Source organism: Lissotriton vulgaris, chromosome 7 (assembly GCF_964263255.1).
Source record: "Lissotriton vulgaris chromosome 7, aLisVul1.2, whole genome shotgun sequence".
Classification (NCBI taxonomy): Eukaryota; Metazoa; Chordata; class Amphibia; order Caudata; family Salamandridae; genus Lissotriton; species Lissotriton vulgaris.
In genome coordinates this window covers 890,049,917-890,074,507 of record NC_141695.1, presented here as the reverse complement: position 1 = coordinate 890,074,507, position 24,591 = coordinate 890,049,917, and positions in this window count along the sequence as shown.

The window sequence follows — 24,591 nt, the reverse complement described above, 5'->3', positions numbered from 1 at the left end:
ACAGAGTCAAGCACAGCAGACAAAGGATTGCCAGTTTGATTAATCAACAAAGTCATCATGACCTGCTTGTAAGCAACAGGCGAAGAACGGATAATTCGATTGCGCACAGAAGATGTTAAAAGACCATCCAGCAATTTATCAGCAGTACTAAGAAAGATAGCCGTTTTCATGACTTCCTCCTTTAAACGTTGTGACGCATCGCGCAAAGTGTACCATGGTTTGTCATCCATAGGCCAATCAGATTCAGTTGGATATTTATGATTACAGCCGTCAGACGCAAGCTGGAGCAAAGTAATTTGACCAGCACCATTATAGTTTCGAAAATGATCTTGAATAGTAGAATCAGAACTCAAAGAGCAAAACCGTAAGCAATCAACAGCATCAAGCATAATACCGGCAGCGCCAAGTTCATAAAGGCGCACCATCCAGGTAAGCAAGGCCTCACCAGGCCGTTGTCGAAATCGTTGTAAAATGTCACTAACCTCCTGCTGAGTAAAATCTTCAATACAATCCAAAGCAATACCAGCTGGATTACCAGGGGCTTGTTGTAATTTGCGTCGAAACACAGGGTGAGCAGAAACCTCAGGAAGAGCTTCCGAGGAAGCCCGCATCTTAGATTTAGAAGAACAATCGGGGCAAGATACGTCATCCGAACGGGAAGAACGAGCACGGTCGCTGTGAGGAACCGTATCAGTACATGAAGCAGATTTACAATCACGTCCGGAGCGAGAAGATTCGCGCTTGTCACCCTCCTCCGCCGAGGAGTCTGAAGTATTTGAATCCCAGATATTACCATCCCACTCATCAGGGTTCCAATCCATTCCGGCTTTTGCTACAACCAGACGTACTTTACGAGTAGATACACGACCACGACGATGTTTATACTTGTATCGTGCAATGCGGACCGCAGCTCTTTCGGCTATGGTCTGATATGTCTCAAGTTTGTCAGCAAGCAATTTATTTTGACAACGCAAAAGAGTATGCGCATTTTGCAACTCAACACACTGTCCTTCCATGTCCTTAAACTGCTTCTGTAGCTGAACAAACCTATCATGAAGTATCCTGTATGCATTAAGAACAATCCAACCTCTGTGTCCTAAAATAGGAAGCTCATCACCCTTCACTACTGGCGCTTTCTGTAAGCACGATACCACATCGGCAGGCTCCGCCTGCTCCAAACAAGAAGACCAATTTTCACTCAAACCAGTAGAATCAGCCCACTCACGGGCCAAAGCCTCGTAAGGCGTAGACTCCCAGCCGGGAATCTGAATCGGTAACTTGAAAACCGACGGTGATTTTTTCGCAAACATATTGACACAAAAAAGTTATATACACAATTATAAACAAAATATTATACGTACGAGCCGAGCGCAAACCAACAAGATCAAAACAATACAGCGCACACAGGCTTCGTAAACAGTTTGTGACGCCAGATGTAATGGCTGGATTTTCCGCTTAGATGGGATCAGCCCCCAGGGGCCCCTATAACCCAGCCAAAACGTACTCACCTCCCTCCTTAGAACGTATTCACAATGAATATGGATAGATATATAGGTATATACAGGTCGTACCTAAGGATGGGGAATAGCAATACACATGCATAGATTTTCTACAATATCTTATTCACATCAGTTAGTCTCGCGGCCACCCCGACCCAGACCGATCTACCCTAGGGCAGATATGACACACAATCCGGTGCGTCTACACATGGGCCTGCAGAACCCAATGCTCTCCTTTCCAAACGATCTACAATCCGGCAGATCTCCACGCCAGTATCCCCCCTGACGCTCTCACTTATGCAAGCCACAATCCTGTGGGTATCCACGTTGGTAATCCTCCCCAACGTTCTCACTAACGCCGCATATCAACGACGACCACATTCCTATGAGCAATTATCGGGACAATGTCTCAGTTATCTACTTGGGATAGAACTATGATAATGAATTTTAATACGGTTCCCTAATGATATGGTGTACCTCCTATTCTTGGCATCAAAGGTCCACTCACTTCCTCTTTATTTGATCACTATTTACCTGATCGGGATTTCACATCCGTTCATGCAAACAACTCTCAACTAGGAGATCCATTTACCAGGATTGAACAGGAATACAAGGCACACATTAGTTCTCTAAGAACTAGGGTATTTATTGACAATAGACACACATCACAATACTATGCCACATAATTTCTGTAAAGAAAAGGTAAAGGTTAGAATGCGCGCTCATTAGGAAAGGGCGGAGGTCACCTTGTTAACATGAAGTCGGGGCTCGGCAGTCATCTAGGTTCCCTTCTCGTCTCTGTGTCCTGGCTCGCCTCACAGTCACACCCCAGCCGTCACAAGTACACGTCTGCACCGCTAGGCTCAACCTCGTCTGCTTCCCTCCAGGCCACCGGAACCTTGCTGGTTATTAGCTACCGTCTCTCTCTCTCTCTCTCTCTGTGTCAGTGCGCTCTGCGCTAATTCTCCTTCAGTCTTTCTCAGAGAGTTTCGGTCTTAAATCTTTCTCGGACTTCAAAGATGGTGACTGTCCGCCATGAAATAATTAATGGCAGAGATGCTAACGGCTAGATGCCGCCTACGAACTAACTGACAACTGACTAACACCTTCGCTAATATCAAAGCCCGTTCCTTCATGGAAAGTTACGGCCAGCAACCTGCCGCCCACCAAATTCTTGTACCTCCCCGTACCAAGGACACGTTCCCAGCCGGCCGGCCTGAAGTTGTGTCTTCGGAGTGGAGAAAAATACATTCCTTCGATAAGGGCCAGCCTGAGCCGGTTCTCTCCAAGCGAACAACAGCTTGAAACTAAAACATTACACTTACCCTAGAAGGCCTCTCGAGCTACCAGGCATAGAGCAAGATGGAGTCTGTCTCGTTTAAGGCCTACAGGGCCCGCAATATGCGTAACTCCATGGAAAATATCCTAACACGTTAGCAAATGGGCAAATCATGATTAGTACTTATGTATCTATCCCCTAACTTAAATTCATAAGCCCTACACTAAGGAAAGGGACATGAAAATGCTCTAATATATGGAAGGCAGGGATCCTGTCTATAGTCCTAATCCCTATGCTATGGGGGTGATAGGCTGGAGTCACTCTCCATCATTCTCCCTCTTAAAGGAGCCAGAAAAGGGCAGCCATTACACATGGGTACCAACATCTTTTTTATTTTAAACTTGTTTTTATTGGCAGCACAAGAAAGATACATTATGCAAGATACATAGGAAATATAGGCGCATTATAAATAGCTGATCCATCAGTGAGTGTAACATAATAATCGCTCATCAAGTATAGCTGACATAGTTACGGTTAGTCCTACATATAGCCAAGAGAAAGGCCATAGCAAAACAAATAGCATCATTGTAATGACACAACACACCCACATGTATAAACCAGGGTCAAACTACTTATTTGCTTCTGCCATCACTGCTGTTGTTTGTTGCAGCCAATTCGCAAAGGGCCCCCAAAGGTTTTTTGGCCTAGAGGCAAAAGGCCTTAGCTCCCAGAAAGCTGCAAATGGCAAAATGTGACATCAGTAATCCAATCCTTGAATAGAGAAGGGTGCGAACTGCTCCATGTCATGGCAATTCTACATTTAGCCAGGAGACGCAAAATGGCTAGCAACCTACGCACGCCCGTAGGAATCTCCTTTACATAGCCCAGTAGCCCAACTACCTCCGTGGGTTGAATAGGAAACGTGAGTATATCACTTATGGTTTCGAATATGCCCAACCAATATGCTGCAATCTGTGGGCAACTCCAGACCATATGTAACTAGCATTTGCAATGCAACAGGTCTCGCATTTGGTAGAGTTAGAGCTATTGGCATTGTACTTACAATATCTTCCTAATATGTTTTTGTTTGTAGTGTAGTGAATGTATGTAAAGAGAAATAGCTGCAGCACTTTGTAGTGGACTAAGTATGTGGATTTACAACTGGCATGTAAGAATTTCTGGTGGTGGTGAGAGTATTAGGTAGCAGTAGTGTGCACTGTCTAGAGTATTTCGAATGAATAGTTGACGTGATGAGAGAAGCATCTGCAGCAATACCAAGAGTAGCAATAATGTGGATTTACAGTCGTACCAGAGAAGCAGCTGTAGGACTGTCTAGAGTTGTGATAAGTAGAAATTTCTTTGGAGTACAGTAGTGTAAAGTGTAGTATAAGTCTTCTGAGTGTGTTAGAGTCATGAGTTGTGTGTATAGTAACAGATGTTCTTCGTAAGCGCTATTGTGTTAGGATTTCCTACGTATGCATGCGCCCCCCCCCCCCCCCCCTTTAAATGTATTTTCAGGCTTTAGCAACATGTCACCTGCACTTTATTTCCAGGCTCTGGCGAGATGGACGCATACATGTACTATAGATATTAAACGCATAAAATACACACTTTCCTATATTGTATCAATTAATGGATAAGCTGCATGTTCTACTTTATTTTAATTAAGGGCAAAACTTAGCATTGATAAAAAGCGACTAAGAACAATAAGGCAGATGTGACCTGTGGCTATTTCCCCCTGCCTAGTATGCCTTCTATTGTGTGTGTGTGTGTGTGTGTGTGTATATATATATATACATGTATATATATTACGTTTCACCACACGCTCAGGCCAAAGCGTGAAATGCACTCGAAATCCAGTAAAATTCCCCATCAAAGTTACACCATCCAACAAAGTTCGTGGGAAATCAATTTATTCCAGCATGGACAAACAGTTCATGGAACTAAACCCCCAACGCGTTTCAGCGATCACTCGCCTTGGTCACGGGTGAATAGTGTTTAGAACATAAGACATTAAATAAAGTTTTCAAACACTCCCTTGTGTAAACATAAACAAAGGACAATGTGCACAAAGTAAACAAAGCGGCCATCTTGGCATGGTAAATTCATAAAGTGCCGAAACAGAGGACATTACACATCAGAATGTCAAACTCTAAAGTGATCAGGCAAATATATGTTGTCAATATAAACTACTGGCAGTAATGGTAATGTTCCTGATAGACACACCATGGAAAAATGAAATTAAATTAAAATGAACCAATCAACATAATAATATCCCAAGTGGGAAAACTGCACACATATACTGCCACGGTCAATAGTGAGAAAGGTTATGCACACAATGACAATTCATGAGTGACCACATGGAACAAATATAATACATCAATTTGTTGCAGTCTGATGTCAATCTTGCTACTGTGCTAATAGAACATTCACTACCCAAGTGGGGAACGTTCTTCAAATTAAGAAGTGAGATAAGTCAGCATAATAAATCGCACAGTCAATACAAATCAAACGCAATGAAATGAAATGAAATTGTCCAAGAGTCCCAAGTGGGAATATACTGATATGACCCCTTGGGGTAATCAAATCTTCTGCCCGGGCATATCTCCACGGTATTGCGTTACCTACAGGGAAACAAGAATGGCACATCAGGACTGCTAATACCACGCTCAAAAGACGGCCGCCAACATAACATGTATGACAAATTAAAAGTGAAGTGATTTAAAAACAGTAGAATCATTGCTAGGAGTTCGAACACCAACTATCCTCATACATGCATCATTATAGACAGAACTTAAGACAGATTAATCTCCCATATACCATTTTAGTTCTTCCTCGGAATTCAGCCCTCCTGGAATTGGTGTGTCTAAGTCAAGAATGTATCTGCTTTCAAGTTGTCGCAGCCTGCGTATTCTGTCACCACCCCTCTTCATATTGGGAATTCTATCAATCGCAAAGAACTTCAATAAGTTGCGATTGCCTTTGTGGTTTTCTTCAAAGTGACGGGCGACTGGCGAACTTTGGTCCCTGTTATCTATCGCCCTCATGTGCTCAAGAATGCACTTTTTTGCAGGGAACATGGTGCTCCCTACATACTTCTTGGCACAAGGACACACCAACACGTATATCACATGATCGAGAGGCAGCTGAGATGTTGTGTAATAGGTTTTTCCCTATCTTCTATAGGATAGTAGACTGACTTAACATTGCTGCTGAATTTACAAGCTTTGCACTTCATACAAGTGAAAAAGCCCTTGATCTTATTCACCTTCCTAGGTATGATGTTGACCTCATTTCTGCTCAGCCTATCCTTGAGAGAGTCAGCCTTACGATACGTAATGCTGGGGTTGCTGCCTAGTACCTCAGTTAGCGTATGTTCAGTTTGTAACACATTCCAGTGTTTTTTAAGGCTGTTCTGTACCTGCCATGACCTAGCATGGTATGTAGAGATGAACCTTATAACCTCCTGTCTCTCAGGTTTGTTAACGTTGGGGACCAGTAAGGATTCATGGGTGACATTGCTTGCCTTCATAAATGCTGCTTCAATCACCTGTGGATTATACCCACGATCTCTGAAACGTTGTTTCATATTTTCTCCCTCAATTATAAAATCCTCATCTCTGCTGCAGTTCCTCCGAGCCCGGAGGAACTCACCGAAGGGGATACTGCGTATGAGTGATTTCCGGTGGCTACTCTCAGCGTGAAGCAAGGTGTTCCCTGCCGTATCTTTGCGGAACAATTTGGTAACAAGTTTATTCCTCTCAACCTCAACCTTCAAATCCAGGAACTCCATAACACAGTTACTGATTTTCCCCTCAAAAATGAGGTTGAGATCGTTGCAGTTCAGTTCACGAATGAAATCTTCTGCCACTGTTTTAGGACCATCCCAAATGATGAACAAATCATCAATGTATCGCAGCCAGGTCTTAACATGGCTGCGATACAGTCTGCTGGTCTCAGCCACTTGTTGCTCCCAGTTTGCATGAATAGATTCGCAAAACTGGGAGCAAAACAAGTTCCCATCGCAGTCCCTTGTCGCTGTCTAAAGTAGATCTCATTAAAGATGAAGAAATTATTTTCGAGACAAAACAGCATCATTTTCAAAATCATGTCAGTGTGGTCTCGAAAAGAGATAGACCGTTTCTTGAGAAATCTCCGACAGGCATCGATGCCATCCATATGCCGAATGGAGGTGTATAAGCTGCCTACATCGAGGGAGATGAGGAGATAACTATCTTGCCACTCATAGTTCTTGATCTTATTGATGAAGTCTCTGCTATCCTTCAAATACGAGGGTATCCCCTCCACAAATGGCCGCAGAAAAAAATCAATATACTTGGAAGTGTTCTCAAGGAGGGACCCTATAGATGAAACAATAGGCCTGCCTGGGGGCCTGACTGCATCCGTATGCAATTTGGGCAAAAGATATAACATTGCCACTTTAGGGTTTCTATTCAACAGAAAAGAATATTCATTCCATTCTAGCAGGCCCTCACTTTGCCATTCTTTCAGCATATTATGATACAATGTATTAGTACTTTCAATCTTTTCTATGGATGATATCTCATAGCAATTTACATTGTTCAGTTGGCGCATTCCCTCCTCAACATAGCTGCTCACATCCATAATAACCACATTCCCTCCTTTATCCGATTGCCGGATAATAATTGAGGGGTCATCTTCCAATGTTTTGACAGCCAAACGTTCACTTTTGCTCAAATTATCACAAGACCAGCCTTTCTTTCTGGCCAACTTTTTCAAATCGCCAATCACAAGCGTTTCAAAAACATCAATACCACATGCTGGTAAAATGGGGTTAAAATTAGATTTGGGTTTGAAGTTGTTAGGACAATTCAGGCTTGGATTAAAACCCAATGACTCTGCAGCAATGGGACTCTCAGGTGGTCAATTCGCTCACGGGAGTAGGTGAAATTAGAGGTTGGGCAGAAAGAAAGACCAAACTGTAATACATCATGTTCTGTTTTGGACAGTAAACGAGAATTGACCTTTTTAAATTTACCCGCAAATTGCGTTTGCACAAATGGAACAAACTCAAAGTAAAAAATACGGGTAAAACTGTAGAGACTACCCAGCCGGCCCCGGAATCAATCTGGGAAGTTGAAGCATTGGTTGCTCTAAAAGAATTGGAATTTAATGTACCACCTGAGAGTCCCATTGCTGCAGAGTCATTGGGTTTTAATCCAAGCCTGAATTGTCCTAACAACTTCAAACCCAAATCTAATTTTAACCCCATTTTGCCAGCATGTGGTATTGATGTTTTTGAAACACTTGTGATTGGCGATTTGAAAAAGTTGGCCAGAAAGAAAGGCTGGTCTTGTGATAATTTGAGCAAAAGTGAACGTTTGGCTGTCAAAACATTGGAAGATGACCCCTCAATTATTATCCGGCAATCGGATAAAGGAGGGAATGTGGTTATTATGGATGTGAGCAGCTATGTTGAGGAGGGAATGGGCCAACTGAACAATGTAAATTGCTATGAGATATCATCCATAGAAAAGATTGAAAGTACTAATACATTGTATCATAATATGCTGAAAGAATGGCAAAGTGAGGGCCTGCTAGAATGGAATGAATATTCTTTTCTGTTGAATAGAAACCCTAAAGTGGCAATGTTAGATCTTTTGCCCAAATTGCATAAGGATGCAGTCAGGCCCCCAGGCAGGCCTATTGTTTCATCTATAGGGTCCCTCCTTGAGAACACTTCCAAGTATATTGATTTTTTTCTGCGGCCATTTGTGGAGGGGATACCCTCGTATTTGAAGGATAGCAGAGACTTCATCAATAAGATCAAGAACTATGAGTGGCAAGATAGTTATCTCCTCATCTCCCTCGATGTAGGCAGCTTATACACCTCCATTCGGCATATGGATGGCATCGATGCCTGTCGGAGATTTCTCAAGAAACGGTCTATCTCTTTTCGAGACCACACTGACATGATTTTGAAAATGATGCTGTTTTGTCTCGAAAATAATTTCTTCATCTTTAATGAGATCTACTTTAGACAGCGACAAGGGACTGCGATGGGAACTTGTTTTGCTCCCAGTTTTGCAAATCTATTCATGGCAAACTGGGAGCAACAAGTGGCTGAGACCAGCAGACTGTATCGCAGCCAAGTTAAGACCTGGCTGCGATACATTGATGATTTGTTCATCATTTGGGATGGTCCTAAAACAGTGGCAGAAGATTTCATTCGTGAACTGAACTGCAACGATCTCAACCTCATTTTTGAGGGGAAAATCAGTAACTGTGTTATGGAGTTCCTAGATTTGAAGGTTGAGGTTGAGAGGAATAAACTTGTTACCAAATTGTTCCGCAAAGCTACGGCAGGGAACACCTTGCTTCACGCTGAGAGTAGCCACCGGAAATCACTCATACGCAGTATCCCCTTCGGTGAGTTCCTCCGGGCTCGGAGGAACTGCAGCAGAGATGAGGATTTTATAATTGAGGGAGAAAATATGAAACAACGTTTCAGAGATCGTGGGTATAATCCACAGGTGATTGAAGCAGCATTTATGAAGGCAAGCAATGTCACCCATGAATCCTTACTGGTCCCCAACGTTAACAAACCTGAGAGACAGGAGGTTATAAGGTTCATCTCTACATACCATGCTAGTTCATGGCAGGTACAGAACAGCCTTAAAAAACACTGGAATGTGTTACAAACTGAACATACGCTAACTGAGGTACTAGGCAGCAACCCCAGCATTACGTATCGTAAGGCTGACTCTCTCAAGGATAGGCTGAGCAGAAATGAGGTCAACATCATACCTAGGAAGGTGAATGAGATCAAGGGCTTTTTCACTTGTATGAAGTGCAAAGCTTGTAAATTCAGCAGCAATGTTAAGTCAGTCTACTATCCTATAGAAGATAGGGAAAAACCTATTACACAACATCTCAGCTGCCTCTCAGATCATGTGATATACGTGTTGGTGTGTCCTTGTGCCAAGAAGTATGTAGGGAGCACCATGTTCCCTGCAAAAAAGTGCATTCTTGAGCACATGAGGGCGATAGATAACAGGGACCAAAGTTTGCCAGTCGCCCGTCACTTTGAAGAAAACCACAAAGGCAATCGCAACTTATTGAAGTTCTTTGCGATTGATAGAATTCCCAATATGAAGAGGGGTGGTGACAGAATACGCAGGCTGCGACAACTTGAAAGCAGATACATTCTTGACTTAGACACACCAATTCCAGGAGGGTTGAATTCCGAGGAAGAACTAAAATGGTATCTGGGAGATTAATCTGTCTTAAGTTCTGTCTATAATGATGCATGTATGAGGATAGTTGGTGTTCGAACTCCTAGCAATGATTCTACTGTTTTTAAATCACTTCACTTTTAATTTGTTATACATGTTATGTTGGCGGCCGTCTTTTGAGCGTGGTATTAGCAGTCCTGATGTGCCATTCTTGTTTCCCTGTAGGTAACGCAATACCGTGGAGATATGCCCGGGCAGAAGATTTGATTACCCCAAGGGGTCATATCAGTATATTCCCACTTGGGACTCTTGGACAATTTCATTTCATTTCATTGCGTTTGATTTGTATTGACTGTGTGATTTATTATGCTGACTTATCTCACTTCTTAATTTGAAGAACGTTCCCCACTTGGGTAGTGAATGTTCTATTAGCACAGTAGCAAGATTGACATCAGACTGCAACAAATTGATGTATTATATTTGTTCCATGTGGTCACTCATGAATTGTCATTGTGTGCATAACCTTTCTCACTATTGACCGTGGCAGTATATGTGTGCAGTTTTCCCACTTGGGATATTATTATGTTGATTGGTTCATTTTAATTTAATTTCATTTTTCCATGGTGTGTCTATCAGGAACATTACCATTACTGCCAGTAGTTTATATTGACAACATATATTTGCCTGATCACTTTAGAGTTTGACATTCTGATGTGTAATGTCCTCTGTTTCGGCACTTTATGAATTTACCATGCCAAGATGGCCGCTTTGTTTACTTTGTGCACATTGTCCTTTGTTTATGTTTACACAAGGGAGTGTTTGAAAACTTTATTTAATGTCTTATGTTCTAAACACTATTCACCCGTGACCAAGGCGAGTGATCGCTGAAACGCGTTGGGGGTTTAGTTCCATGAACTGTTTTTCCATGCTGGAATAAATTGATTTCCCACGAACTTTGTTGGATGGTGTAACTTTGACGGGGAATTTTACTGGATTTCGAGTGCATTTCACGCTTTGGCCTGATCGTGTGGTGAAACGTAATACAGTCAGGGAGCCTCTGACCCTGATGTGCACCGCAGTCTGAGTGTCCCGGTTTCTTCGGAGGAAGTGAACTGCATATATATATATATATATATATATATATATATATATATATATATATATATATATATATATATATATATATATATATATATATATATATATATATATATATATATATATATATATATATATATATTACCTACTGGCGATAGCCAGTAGGTATATATAGTTAGGACCTAGTTACCATAGGAAATGCCGAACATTCTATTGGGAATAACTTTGGCGCCGATTGAGGGATCTGCCTGTAATTTTCCTTAAATTTGCCTCGCTGCGCTCCGCTCCTTCCCTGAAAGTTTTGGGGGGATTCGTCAAGCGGGGGCCTGAGAAAAAAGGGGGTCCCAAAACGTGTTTTCCCCATGTTAATTTCCATAGGGACATTCTGACAAGGCTACAGCTCGAACGGCTAAACGGAATTACACCAGATTTGGCAAAATGGTAGGGACTGGTATGGAGCAGTGCCTTTTGTATGTTTGGTGTAAATCCCTCCAGTAGTTTATGAGAAAATTGAATGTGAAATTGAATCCAATGCAATTTTCCATAGGACCTTTAGACACAGCTACAGCCCGAACGGCTGAATGGAATTACTGCAAACTTGGCAAAATGGTAGAACCTGGTATGCAGAAGTGCCTTTTGTATATTTGGTGAAAATACCTTCAGTAATTGTTGAGAAAATCGACTTTTTTCAAATTATATATCTATGAGCGGGACAAGGGTGCGTGCCCGTGCGTGCAACATCCTTGCACTGTCCTTCCACGTGCGCGGACCTTAGCGAGCGCGAGCTGCATGCTGATTGGCTGCCAATGTCTGTCAACACTCCAAAACAGAAATTGTTGGCAGCCATCTTGTGCCTCGGTAGACTGAGGCACAGGAAAATAGAAAAACAAATGTGTAGAACTCAAAAAGGGGGCAGGGTAGAAGTACCCTGACCCCCTAGGCCTGCTCAGGGGGTCCCACAAGGACCCCCAAGGCCCAAAAATTATTATTATTATTTTCTTTTAAATCACGGGGTCCACGCACGGTGCGCGCACCCCGCGATTTAAAAAAAAAAAAATCGAGCAGGCCTAGGGGGTCAGGGTGCTTCTACCCTGCCCCCTTTGCGTGTTTTGCACCTTTGTTTCACTGCTTTCTTGTGCCTTGGTTCTACCGAGTCACAAGATGGCTGCCAACACTTCCTGGTTTGGTGAGTTGACAGACAGTGGCAGCCAATCAGCATGCCTTTCACAGGAAAGCCGATTTACAAAAGGGGGTGGTGATGAACAGAGTGTCTGAATTGAGCAGACCACTCTTACCCAGTCCAAAGATCAGGGCTTGATCCATCACCGTTATTTATCTCACTGCCCCATCCCAGCTCAGAACCTGGCTATATGCAAATCAGTCTGTCCCTGGCCCAGTGCATCATGGGAACAGGGCAGACTAAACTACCAAGCCAATTCTTTACCAGAAAGGAGACAAGTTACCGGGGACCGGTTTCTGGCATTTCAGCCTCTTTGGCCCGGCTTGCTTGAATCCTTCACAGGAAAGCAGCATGCTCATTGGCTGTCAACACTTCTAACCAGGAAGTGTTGGCATTCATCTTGTGCTAGGTAGACCGAGGCACAAAAGAAGCAGAAAAACAAACGTGTAGAATGCAAAAAGGGGGCAGGGTAGAAACACCCTGACCCCCTAAGGGCTGCTCAGGTGGTCCCAGAAGGATATTTACATATTTAAACGTTATGCGCTAATAGAATTAGCATTTAGAAAACCTTTGAAATTTATTGAAAAATACTATAGGTTTCACGCCTGACATAGTTAGGAATTAGCATTTAAAAAGTAGTCCCAGAAGGATATTAACATATTTAAACGTTATCCGCTAATAGAATTAGCATTTAAAAAACCTTGCAAATTCACTTAAAAAAACATAGCTTTCAGGTCATACATAGTTAGGAATTAGCATTTAAAAAACCTTGCAAATTCACTTAAAAAACCATAGGTTTCAGGTCATATATAGTTAGGAGTTAGCATTTTAAAAAACCTTTGAAATTCACTGAAAAAAACATAGGTTTCAGGCCTTATATAGTTAGGAATTAGCATTTAAAAAACCATTGAAATTGCTCCTATATAGTTAGTTGTACTAACTATATTTCACGCACCCGCAATCCACTGCTGATGATGTCACATATTACATCATTCATGACATGGTCAGTGACATCACTGATGACATCTCAAATGACATCAATGATGACATCATTATATATGCTATAGCGCTAATATCACTGTGGTGTTTGAGAGCACTGTATATAGATAGCTGAGAGAAAAAACAGCAGCTAGAACTAGACCATGAGTCGATGTGAAACTATACCTGGCGTTGTTAAAACGAAAGCACCATAAAGACCTATGAAGCCACACAATAAAAATGGAGCGCCGCGGTTTGGTGAAGTGAAACTGCCAAGAAGATCTACAAAGACAGTTATAAAAGAATAAACCGCTGGAATGTGCTAAAGTGGAAGCGCCATGGAGATGGAAGAAGGCACATAGCAGACAAGAACGCAAAAGCGACCAGGAACTAATGGGCAGATGCGGCCTCTGGCTGTTTCCCCCTGGTTAGTATAGAGCGCATGCACACATGTGGCACAGCATATCACACGCACACAAGTACACCCCATTGTATATTGCTGCCCGTAAAACATTGCAGAAGTGACCGGTAACGACTGGGTAGATGTAGCCTCTGTCTATTTCCCCATTCGTAGTATGGAAGAAATTGTATTAATATATGCTATAGGGCTAATATTGCTGCAGGTTTAGAGAGCGCTGTATATAGGCAGGTGAGGGAAAGCACCAGCCAGAACCGTTCCATGAGTCGACTTGAAACAATGCCAAATGTTATTAAAGCGAAGGCTCTATGAAGATTTAAGAAGCTACACACCCAAAATGAAGCACTGCGATTTAGTCAAGTAAAAGCGCCAAGAAGATCTAACAAGCAACTAAACATGAATAGTCAACCGCTGACACTGACGTGATGATCCTTACCAACCAGACACGCCCAGCGACAAGCAGAGGCCACCAGTCATAAATCAAAGTGACGCCACCTAGCCAATCAGAGTGTTCTACTGCAGTGATTCGCCTCTTGCTGCACCAGTTTTTTTTCCACTATAGAATAAACTGTTAAGAAACTGAAACAGGCATGCAAGTGGTGCACTCGGGCGCGCGCCACAACGAGACATCTGCTTTGCATTATCGGGCACGATAATGCAAAACAGATGTCGGCCATGCGGGTAACAGACACCAATAGGCCATGGGCGTGGCAAACGCGGGACATGCACCCGCATTTGCCCAATTGCATGCTATCTTTGTTAGAAAGACACGCAACGTCAAATAGCCTACAACAATAACAAAACCACATGCACAAGCGTGTGGTCAGCTTTCAGAAGCCCCTACATGAAGTCTCGCTGCGAGAGAAGTGCTGCGCACTACAACGCTAGGCGCAAGACCTAAAAAGGTAGCCTGATCTGTGTGACACTTCGAGCACTCTGCAGTAGATTTAAGGCACATGCAAAATAATTGTGTAGGTGTTCCATAGTATTGGTTAAGGCATTTAAAATGATTGAGCCTGAGTTTATAGTTTGGGGAAAGTTGCTCCAACTGTGCACAGCAGAAATTCCATTCTTCCTCCGTTACTTGTGGATTCAACTCAGTGTTCCATTGCTCCCTATATATCGGAGTTATCACTGGATGATGCATTTGCATAGAAGTGTAAAGTATGGTTATAGCTTTTGTCCTGAGGGGTTAGCGAGAATGTTTTTGAGAGCCTGTAAAGAGGGCGGCGGGTTGGGGAATGTAGTGTGCATCTTGCGACAAATTGCACAAATACCGTGATAAAGCAGAAAAAGAGGGAAGCGGTGAGTCAGTCAGCGCTGAGGGTTCAAGAAATGCCTCCTCCCGATACAGATCTGCAAAACTGTTTATGCCTAGATACCTAGCGCTAGGCATGAGCGAATTTTGCGGATCTCGCGTTCGCGAATTTTGCGGATTTGCGGATTCGCAATCAACAAAATCCGCGAATTCCCGCGAATTTGCGGATTTTTTTTTTTTTGTGTTCGCCCGTGTTTCTGCCAGTTCGCGAGGGTTTTTACAATTTCGCAATTTGCGAACTTACCTGTCGGGTCGCAAGTTTTGCGAACTTGTTGTTTCTACGTGTCCAGCCTGTTTGGGACACTCTTCTTCATCACTGCCACTCTCTGTCACCACTGCCACTCTCTGACTACTCATGCCACCCTCTGGCCCACCCATGCCACCCTCTGTTTCATCACCACACCCTCTGGTTGTCCAGTGTACATTATTTTCGGCAAAGCAAAGCACACCTTCCCTGCCTCAAGTGACCTGAATTAATTTGGGGCTGATTAATGTGTCACAGAATATTTTTTTAGCTGGCACCTGCTTCCTTAGTGCGCCCTGATTAGTGATCTTTTGCACTTGCTAAGTGCTTTCATTGTTGCAAAATTAGTTACAACACCTGCCCTGCCCCAACTGACAATAATGAATTAGGGGCTGATTAATGGATTTTAACTTCCAGCCTGGCTCCTGCTTGTCTCCCTTAGCTGTAATTCAGGACCTTTGTGGCATATGTGTAACTATTCTGAGGTTCAGAGCAGGGTCACATAATAGTTTCAACTGGCAACTGAACTCTGGAGGGGCCCCTCAGGAAGCACTACAGGAAATGGCTACTAATGATGAGCCTGAACTTTTGAACCTGGTAAGTAGTTACTTTCAGTTTTGCTAAGATCGTATTTCTGCAATTTTTGCACTTATTCGCGGGGCGCGAACTCACGCGAACAGTGCGAGCAAAATCCGCTGCTCGCGGATTTGCGGATTTTGCGGGAGATTCGCAAATCTCGCGGATTGCGGATTTCCCGAAAATCCGCAAAATCCGCGAGCGGAACGGATTTTCCGCCCATGCCTACCTAGCGCATGTTAATGCGCCCTGATCCTCCAATAGGGGCATTTGTGGATTTTTGGCCAGAGTAATCGAAGGGAGGTATAGTGTGGGTGTATGTGCTCTACGACTGAGATTGTCTCATGCACATCGTAGTGTTTCTGTGGTGTCTATTGTGTGGTGAGGCCTTTTGTATGGTAGGTACATTGCCACCTCTAATGGGACAGTCACTGCTATGTCACCCTCGACCGCTACATGTGGCTGGATTGGGTTCGGGTGCATCCAAAAATGCAGGAATTGCACCTGTGCACAAAACGTTTATAAAGGAAAATCTGGTGCACACAGTCCTCCCTGGCTCTGGGGGAGTGTCAGCATCTCACAAGAAATCCTGGCCTGTCCCCCCACCCAAACCAGAGAGATCCTCAGCGATCTTAGTTTTTGAGAGAATGTCTGCGCGAATATAAGAGGAATGTTAGCAAATGGTTCAGTATTATTCCTGGATGTGCAAAGTGTATGTCTACTTTTAGCACAGGCATACAGCTTCTTATTTATGTGGCTTTTACCCTATCTGCTGTCTCTAGTGATGCTTTAGTTACTTACTCCCACAACTGCGCTACTCTCCTCGACTCCACGCCATTCCTCTCTACTTGGTGCTACTCTACTTTACATCACTCCACGCCACTATACTCCACCTTATGCCACTCACCTCAATGCCACTCTATGGCATTCTACTCTACACCTCCACTCTGTGCCACCCCACTCCAGTCTATGCCACGTTATGCCACTCAACACCAATCTACTCTACACCACTTTATGTCACGCTACACAACTCAGCTCTACCCCACTCCCACTCTACACCACTCCATTCTATGCCACCCCACTCCAGTCTACGCCACTCTTTGCCACTCTACACCAATCTACTCTGCACCACTTTATGCCAATCTACGCAACTATACACAACTTTATAGCACTTTACGCCACTCCATTCTATGCCACTCCATTCTAATTCACATACACTCCACTCTGCCACCACTCTGCACTGCTCTACGCCACCCTGCCATATGCCACTTCACTTTTCGATACTCCAATCCACACTACTCTCCTCAATGCCACAGCACTAACTTTCAGCCATGCTGAACAGCAGTCACACTGATGTACAACATGGCTAAAAGACATTGGCAAAGCCAGTGGCTCTCACATAGGCTAGACCTATCAGCTTTGCTAATGCTCGTTTTCTTTTTATTTGCTAATCCAACTTGGATTAGCAAGCAAAAAGAAAATAATTTGAAAAAGTGTTTTTTTGCTTTTGGAAAGCTGGTAGCGAAGCAATATGGAGGGTGCGGGTGAGGGGGAAGCAACACAGGCAGGGGAGGGACAAACAAAAGAAGAGGAAGGAAAGCCCACACATGCTAATGAATAAGAAGCAGTAAATGAGAGTGACGATGAAGCCAACTAATGATAAGCAGTGGGCAGGCTCCGAGCCCACTGTAATATAGAAATAGATTTCACTAAAAACAGTGCATCTTCTAGGTGAGACCTAAAAATCATTTTGAAGTGTGCTCCACAAACCTGGCAGTAAATGAATGCCAATTATTTTCAGCGAACACGCAACAGGGAACAAAATGGTACAGGCGGTAACAAGTTATTTTATTGACCTGGCAACTAACTGGACCAACTTCCTTAAAGAAAAGATACCCTGCTGACAAGGAAATGCAATAGGTGATGGCCTGTCTTATCAGAACTTATTTAATTTTATTCCTAGAGAACAGTGATTGCCAACGTTGATTTGAAACACAAATAAAAATGTTTTTCAATGGAGTTCAACAAAGAAAGGCTAAGCGTATCAGACAGAAAGGTGGCAAAAATACTGATTTCTTAATTTTATTATAAGAAAGTATTTTGAGGGGAAAATACTCCATTGACAACTTTATGAGTGAAATGCATGTGTAAGATAACTGTTGAAACTCACTATTGAAACGTATGCTTGTCACGCGTTGCAAAGCAGTGCCCGTATCTTGAGCGTTGCTATTGACTAATAGTTGAGCAGCCTATGTGGAACTGCGAGCGCTCACGAAAAGAAAAATATATATATTTATAAAAGCAAGTCATATTTTTTTCAAAACAAAAAAGGCCCATTGGCCCATCAACACTGCCACTGAAGGGGGCTACTTTAAGGGAAAACGTGCACTTAGTGCACAAGCAGAATGGCTTCCATCATAGTCAGAGGCGCTAGCGGCTGGCGTGGACTGACGCTTTTCCCTGTACTTTATGTATACTACTATTGTCTGAAAGCATAGAGTGAATGACAACCGAACAGACCAATGGACGAAGAGGACTGACAAAAAGCCCCTGTATGTACCTTATGTAATATGGTTTCCATTATAACAATAGTATGGCGAATTAGCCAAAACTGTCTTAGAGGTCTGATCAAACACTTTCCCAAAAGGTTAGCAGTGGAAGGAAACAAGTAAAGAAGATATGCTTCAGGAGAGGAACAAGCACCAGATGGGCAAGGCAAGCCACTGCATAAGAAGCAAACAGTTGAGAGCGACAATAAATATAACCAACAGTGAGCAATGGATTAGCTTTTAACCCACTCTAATTTCTTGGTTAGCTGAAATAGGCCATTTGCATCCAGACAGCTCACACTGTCTGGTTGCTCGATCTAACAAGTATTTGCAATGCCATAGGTCTTGCATTTGCAAGAGTTTAAGCTATTGGCATTGTAAATGACAATGCCTTTTATATACCCGTTTTGATAATGAACACATAAATAAAAAGCATTGTCATTTACAATGCCAATAGCTTAAACTCTTGTAAATGCGAGACATTTTTCACTTAAAAGAAGCAGGTGCCATTGTCATTGCTTGGAAAGTGGAAGCGAGCATGGCGCACTGAATGCTGCAGGAAAGCATGTTATTCCTGCAGTAGGAGAAACTCATTAAAGAAAATAGTGCTTACAGACTAAATAAGACATACAAGTAAAAGGGCCAGTCCTCATGTTAATGGGTCCGCAAAATGACTTTGTCCCCAAGCTATGGTGGCCGGAGAACGCAGAAGTACTGCCAAATACAACAAATACGGCACGGAATCTAGGCATCAAGTTTGACGCCACTCTGTCGTTCAAACAGCAGGCGCTATCGGTAGCAGGCACCTGTTTTAATGTCATCAAAGGACTAAGAAAATTCTTTGACCTACTCCCACTGGCAGCCAGGAAAACGATAGCGGTTGCTCTCGTAACTTCGAGACTCGACTTCTGTAACAGCCTGTATGCGGGAACCAATAAGGTGGTCACTCACAGGTTGCAGATGGTGCAACACGCAGCTGCGAGGCTGGTGTTGAAATGGCAAAAGAAATCCTCTGCATCCTCCGCATTAAATATATTGCACTGGCTACCAGTGGTTAAACGGGTCCTGTTCAAGATCCTATTAATTACTTTTAGGGCCTTTCACTCTCAATGACCAAAGTATATACAAAGGAGGTTCGCTCGATACCATCCTTCGCGCACTCTGAGGTCCTCCAACGCTAACCTGCTAACTGTCCTGGTTTTTAGACTCTGCTCGAGGGGTGGCAAATCTTTGCCAGTCCTAGGGTCAAAGGCATGGAATAAACTCCCGCCGCATCTCCGTGCTATGGAACAGAAATCTGAGTTCCGAAAGGCACTGAAAACCTGGATTTCTAATCTTCCTGACATTTGCGCTAGAACACTAGTATGAACATCCTGGTCTGACTATGGAAAGCAGCCTGACCAGTATTTAGATCTCGCCTGGTCAGTGTAGGCGCCAAGATGCTCCCTGGAGTGATAGTTGGGCGGTATAAATGACAGCTTACATTACATTACATTACATGGGAGGTTATAAATGAAGACAATGCGGTACTAAGGAGGGACTAAGAAGCCTATTAACAAATCAGAAGCCAGCATTTACGAAGGACAATGACACAAGCCAGTGACAAATATGGCGGAGAATGGGTGGGGCTTCAAATCCATACTCGAATACAGCATGCATCGCAAAGCAGCGCATGTACTGCCCTTGCTCAACCTAAAATGGTCTTAGCACAGGGAGGGGGTGGATTTAGTACCTAAATAGTTAGACATGCCCTAAAAGGGTAACAATAGAATTTGAAAACCTAGCCTACTAACACTTTACATCCATGCATTCCAACACATTTGTAACGTGCAACATGTGGATTCTGAGCATAATCACCCAAAATGTAATGTTTATGCCTTTTTGTCGTTTCATTATTCACAATGTACAACACTCATTTGATTCTTGTAACCAATTACCTATTAATCAGTTTATGCACTGATTGATAATTGCGTACAGAACGTATGGTAGTGTGGGAAGCTAAATAAATACAATTGAAGTTTTAACATGAGTCCATAGATATTGTGAAAAGATAAGCCAACGTGAGTATGTGCCCAACGCAGATTTGGTTACTGAAATGCATTCTTTCGGAAAGGAAATCTGGCACCAGATAGATGCAGTCAGTAAGCTGGTCAAATAATGCAGAAAACTCTGGGGAATGAATCAACCACTTCTCATCTAATGATTTATTATTGCAAATGCAATTAGAAGGTGGCGAATTTTTAACATAAAATGGTGGGGTTTGGCTCGAACAGCAGTTTTTCGTACCTGCACGTGATGAGATCAAAGAGCGGCTAGAACAATACATTTGTGACGTCAGGGTTCCATATAATGGACAGCTCTTGTACCTGCATTACAGAATGTTCATCTTTACTTTTGTGCGCTCATAAGCTCAAGCATAACACAAGCTCGGGAGATTGTGTGCCTGCAAAGCGTGAGATCTAATGTACGGTGGCCCATGTGACGTTTCAACAATCACATTGATCCATTCGACAGCGATCCCAGAAGCCCATAGTGATGGGTTTCCTGCATCCAATGGTAGAACTATAAATCTCTTTAAGGATTGCAATGGAATATGACACTTTGGGCGTGAAGGCCCGCCCACTACATCCCATGGCTTTCTTTTACTACACTATGTAGCATGCCCATGACAGTACCTCCGTGGTCAATAAAAACACAACATTAATACACTTCCCATATAGGATAAAAGCAAGGACAACACCCTTGAATCACTCACCCCAAACAGCCTAGCATGGGCCCAGTAGAATGAGTCTAGCAGCTGGTGATACTACAAGCCTATCACCAAATGTCACAGAGATCCAACACTCTTTAGATGAAAAGCTGATAGAGGGCAACTGACTGCAGTGCCTAATTTGTGTCCGTATTTGCCAGTGCTCATCACCATCACTTAAATTTGAGACACCTACATTTTTCAAGGCAGTCCACCACGTGGTGGCGCTGTCAGCCCACTTTAGCTGAGCACATCAGTTTAACAATTTAATGAACACAAAAAATTAATAATAGCAGCACATCCAGGCTATTGGTTCTGGCATTCTTCGACACTTGAATGGGGGTTGAGCATGCAGCAGTTGCTTCATAAGCCAGTGGTTCTTATCCTTCTGATTTCTGTGGACCCCTACTTAATCAATACTCAAACTTGGGGACCCACCCACTGAATCATTATTGAAATCGGGGACCCCCGCTGAGTAATTACTGGATGCCGGGGCCCCGGCCTAACCATTTTTGATCATTTGAACCAAAAATCAATACATAGAAAATACGTGAACAACCATTCATAAAATAAATATAGAAAAATGATAAAATATTGTATTTAATTCACAAACAAATATAAAATATCTAAATTTTAATGAAAGGTTCGAACTTTGCTAAATTCAATTGAGGCCACTCATCATCCATATTATATTCTGTCACACTTGCACTGGCCCCATGAATAAATCTAAGGACACTAACTTAATTTTTAGCCTCCAATTTCAAATGCCTTTACATTTTCAGAATGTTTTAAAAAATATCAATTGTACTTTTTGCTTCCTTATTTATCTATACACTTTATTATTCTGTCAATATTACAGAATTTTCTAAGCAGTTGCGGACCGCTTGAGTAGGCTTCGCAGACCCCCAGACCACAGGTTAAGGTCTACTGTCCTAAGTGATACCCTGGAACTTATTTTTTCAAAACTAAGCAACTGACTGGCTGAACTCATTGATCTTTAATGTGCAAGAAGACACCTGTAAGAAACTGACTTACCTCTGTCACGTCAATAGGAGTGGCACCATAGACATTTTATTTGAATCAATTATTAAATTCTTTTAACAGGCCATTAATGATGTTGAGGTGTCATCTCTTCTTCGAGTACCGGAGGGCGAAATTATACTTGTTCACTTGCAACATCATGAACATAGTAGAAGCCATTCAAATGGCTGGAACATTGAGCATAGCAATATAAAAAAACCTATAAAACAGAGATAACCCATATAGCCAGAACAGTTCATCAATTATTCAGGTCTCTGCCACCTAGACACCAAAGCAGCTCACAAAAAGGATAAGACGGTAAACATAACACATTCATTGTGGAGCATCTGCAGAGAAATCAAGGCAAGCCTTACTTGGGAGAAAGTCAAAGACTTCAATTGGGGGACTTGAAAAACACTTCCTAAGCCAGTTAAAATAGGAGCAAAACATTACAAAATACAAGGTGTCCTGCGGAAACTAAGAGCCTAATTATCACTATGGCATTGAGTGCTGCCACACCAACGCCCCGCTCCCATACCACCAAAGTCTGCCGCCGCCTACCAGGTTACGAGCTTCCTCATGGCCTGGCAGGGAATGCTTCGGCAGTCGTGCTGTGGTGCAATTCTAAGGCCCATATGTGAGCCTTAGAACTGCAGCGCCGAGGGCACGCCAAAGCCCGTTCCTGCATGCCGTGGACTGTGCAGTCCATGGTGTGCAGGAATAGGGGTGCACACAGGGGACACAACATGTGCTCGATTTCTAGACATTATACTCTATATAGTTTTAAAACCACACGTCAGTGGTAAATTCTGTGAGCATTTCAATATAAAATCTGCTGATTGCAAATAAAAGTGTGCTGCTACTTTATGCTTTTGTTATGTATTTATTAACAGTGATCGTTTTTAAACATGAGTTCAGAAACATTCCTACCCCTGCATTGATGACAATGTGGTTAATGAACCGAGGAAAGTCAGCGGTCATGTGTATCCTATATGTGGCTAGATTTGTAATATATATGAAGCAAAAGTTTAGTCTATTGAACTAAATAACAGTTTTCTGTACAGCAGACACGATGAAATCAAGAATTTGATGGTGCTCTCATATGTGATAAACAAGAAAATGGTGTCTCAGTGAATTAAAATACTTGCCCAGGATCACACAATTTGAAACCAGTTTAAGGGTCAAGAGCATTATAATTAGGGCAGGTAGATAATTCATGTCAATAGACCTGAAGGTCTAGTAACATTTTTAGGATTTTTTTAGGCCTGCCCCCTCGTGGAGCCTTGGGGAGGTGGAAGTCGAGCGACTCTTCCGGGCCTATGGAAAAGCCCAAAGGGAGGGCAACTATCCCGGGCGGGTCGCATATCCTAGGAGGGGGAAGAGCTGAAAGAAGTTCAGCCACAAACCAGGGATTGTTAAAGTTAACCACCATGCAACCATCTGCCCATAATTTCCTATACGAGCTTACTCTATGTGCCATATTGATGGAATCCACGCGCTCCATATTGCAACGGAAGAGCATATTGAACCAATAAACCACCTTATGTTTAAGCTCGTGAAATTGTTCAACATGTGAATGAGGACGGGGAAAACTTTGCCTAACACAGGTTAAGCACAACTCCAGGGCTAAAGGGGGCCAGGGTACATGACATTTCTACTTTATTATTTGCGGTATAGGGGAGACCAACTGCACCAAGAACCTCTGACACAATCCCTGGCAACATCAGGGTCATCTTGATGAACAGACGCTATCACAGAATAGCTAGGGTCAGTAAGCCTCAGTGACCATTGAAAGAGCCCGGCTCCCGAAGCACATCCCTCCCCTTTTTTGTATACGATAGAATTGCCAAAATCCTCTGAAACTCTGAATTTTTTAATTTAAGAGTGTCGTTAGCTCCCTCAGAAAAATCACCACTAGAAGAAAGACCCTCCTCATCACACGTTGAATTAGAGTTGATTTGAACACACACATTAACCTGCAAAGTAGACTGGATTGTAGCACAGCCTTTCCTCTTCCACTTGTGCTTGTACTAACCACTGGAGGTATAGATAAGGGAATTGCCATTACCCAATATGGCCCCTCCCAATATTCTCCCTCACAAACCTGAGTGCCAAGCCATGAGGCGACGCAACAACCCTCCTGGAGACAGGTGGCCCCATGATAGATGGGGAAGGCTCTCCCTATTCAACGATAACCTTCTTTCAGCCAACTCCATTTCTTTTACCACCCCCACCGCCTAATTAATAAAACCCTCTATGGTCGTCGAAACTCAAAGGGCAGCAGGTGGGGGGTGGAGATTTGGATGAATACCCTCTTCCCCACAATGCCTGTGGAGCTCTTAAGTACCATCAAAGCCCTCCTACCCCAAAAATAAATAGGGGAATTACCCCACTCAAACATACACCCTGTGCTTATAGATTAGATCACTGACCTATTCAATATGTCAATAGCCCAAGCAAAGATAC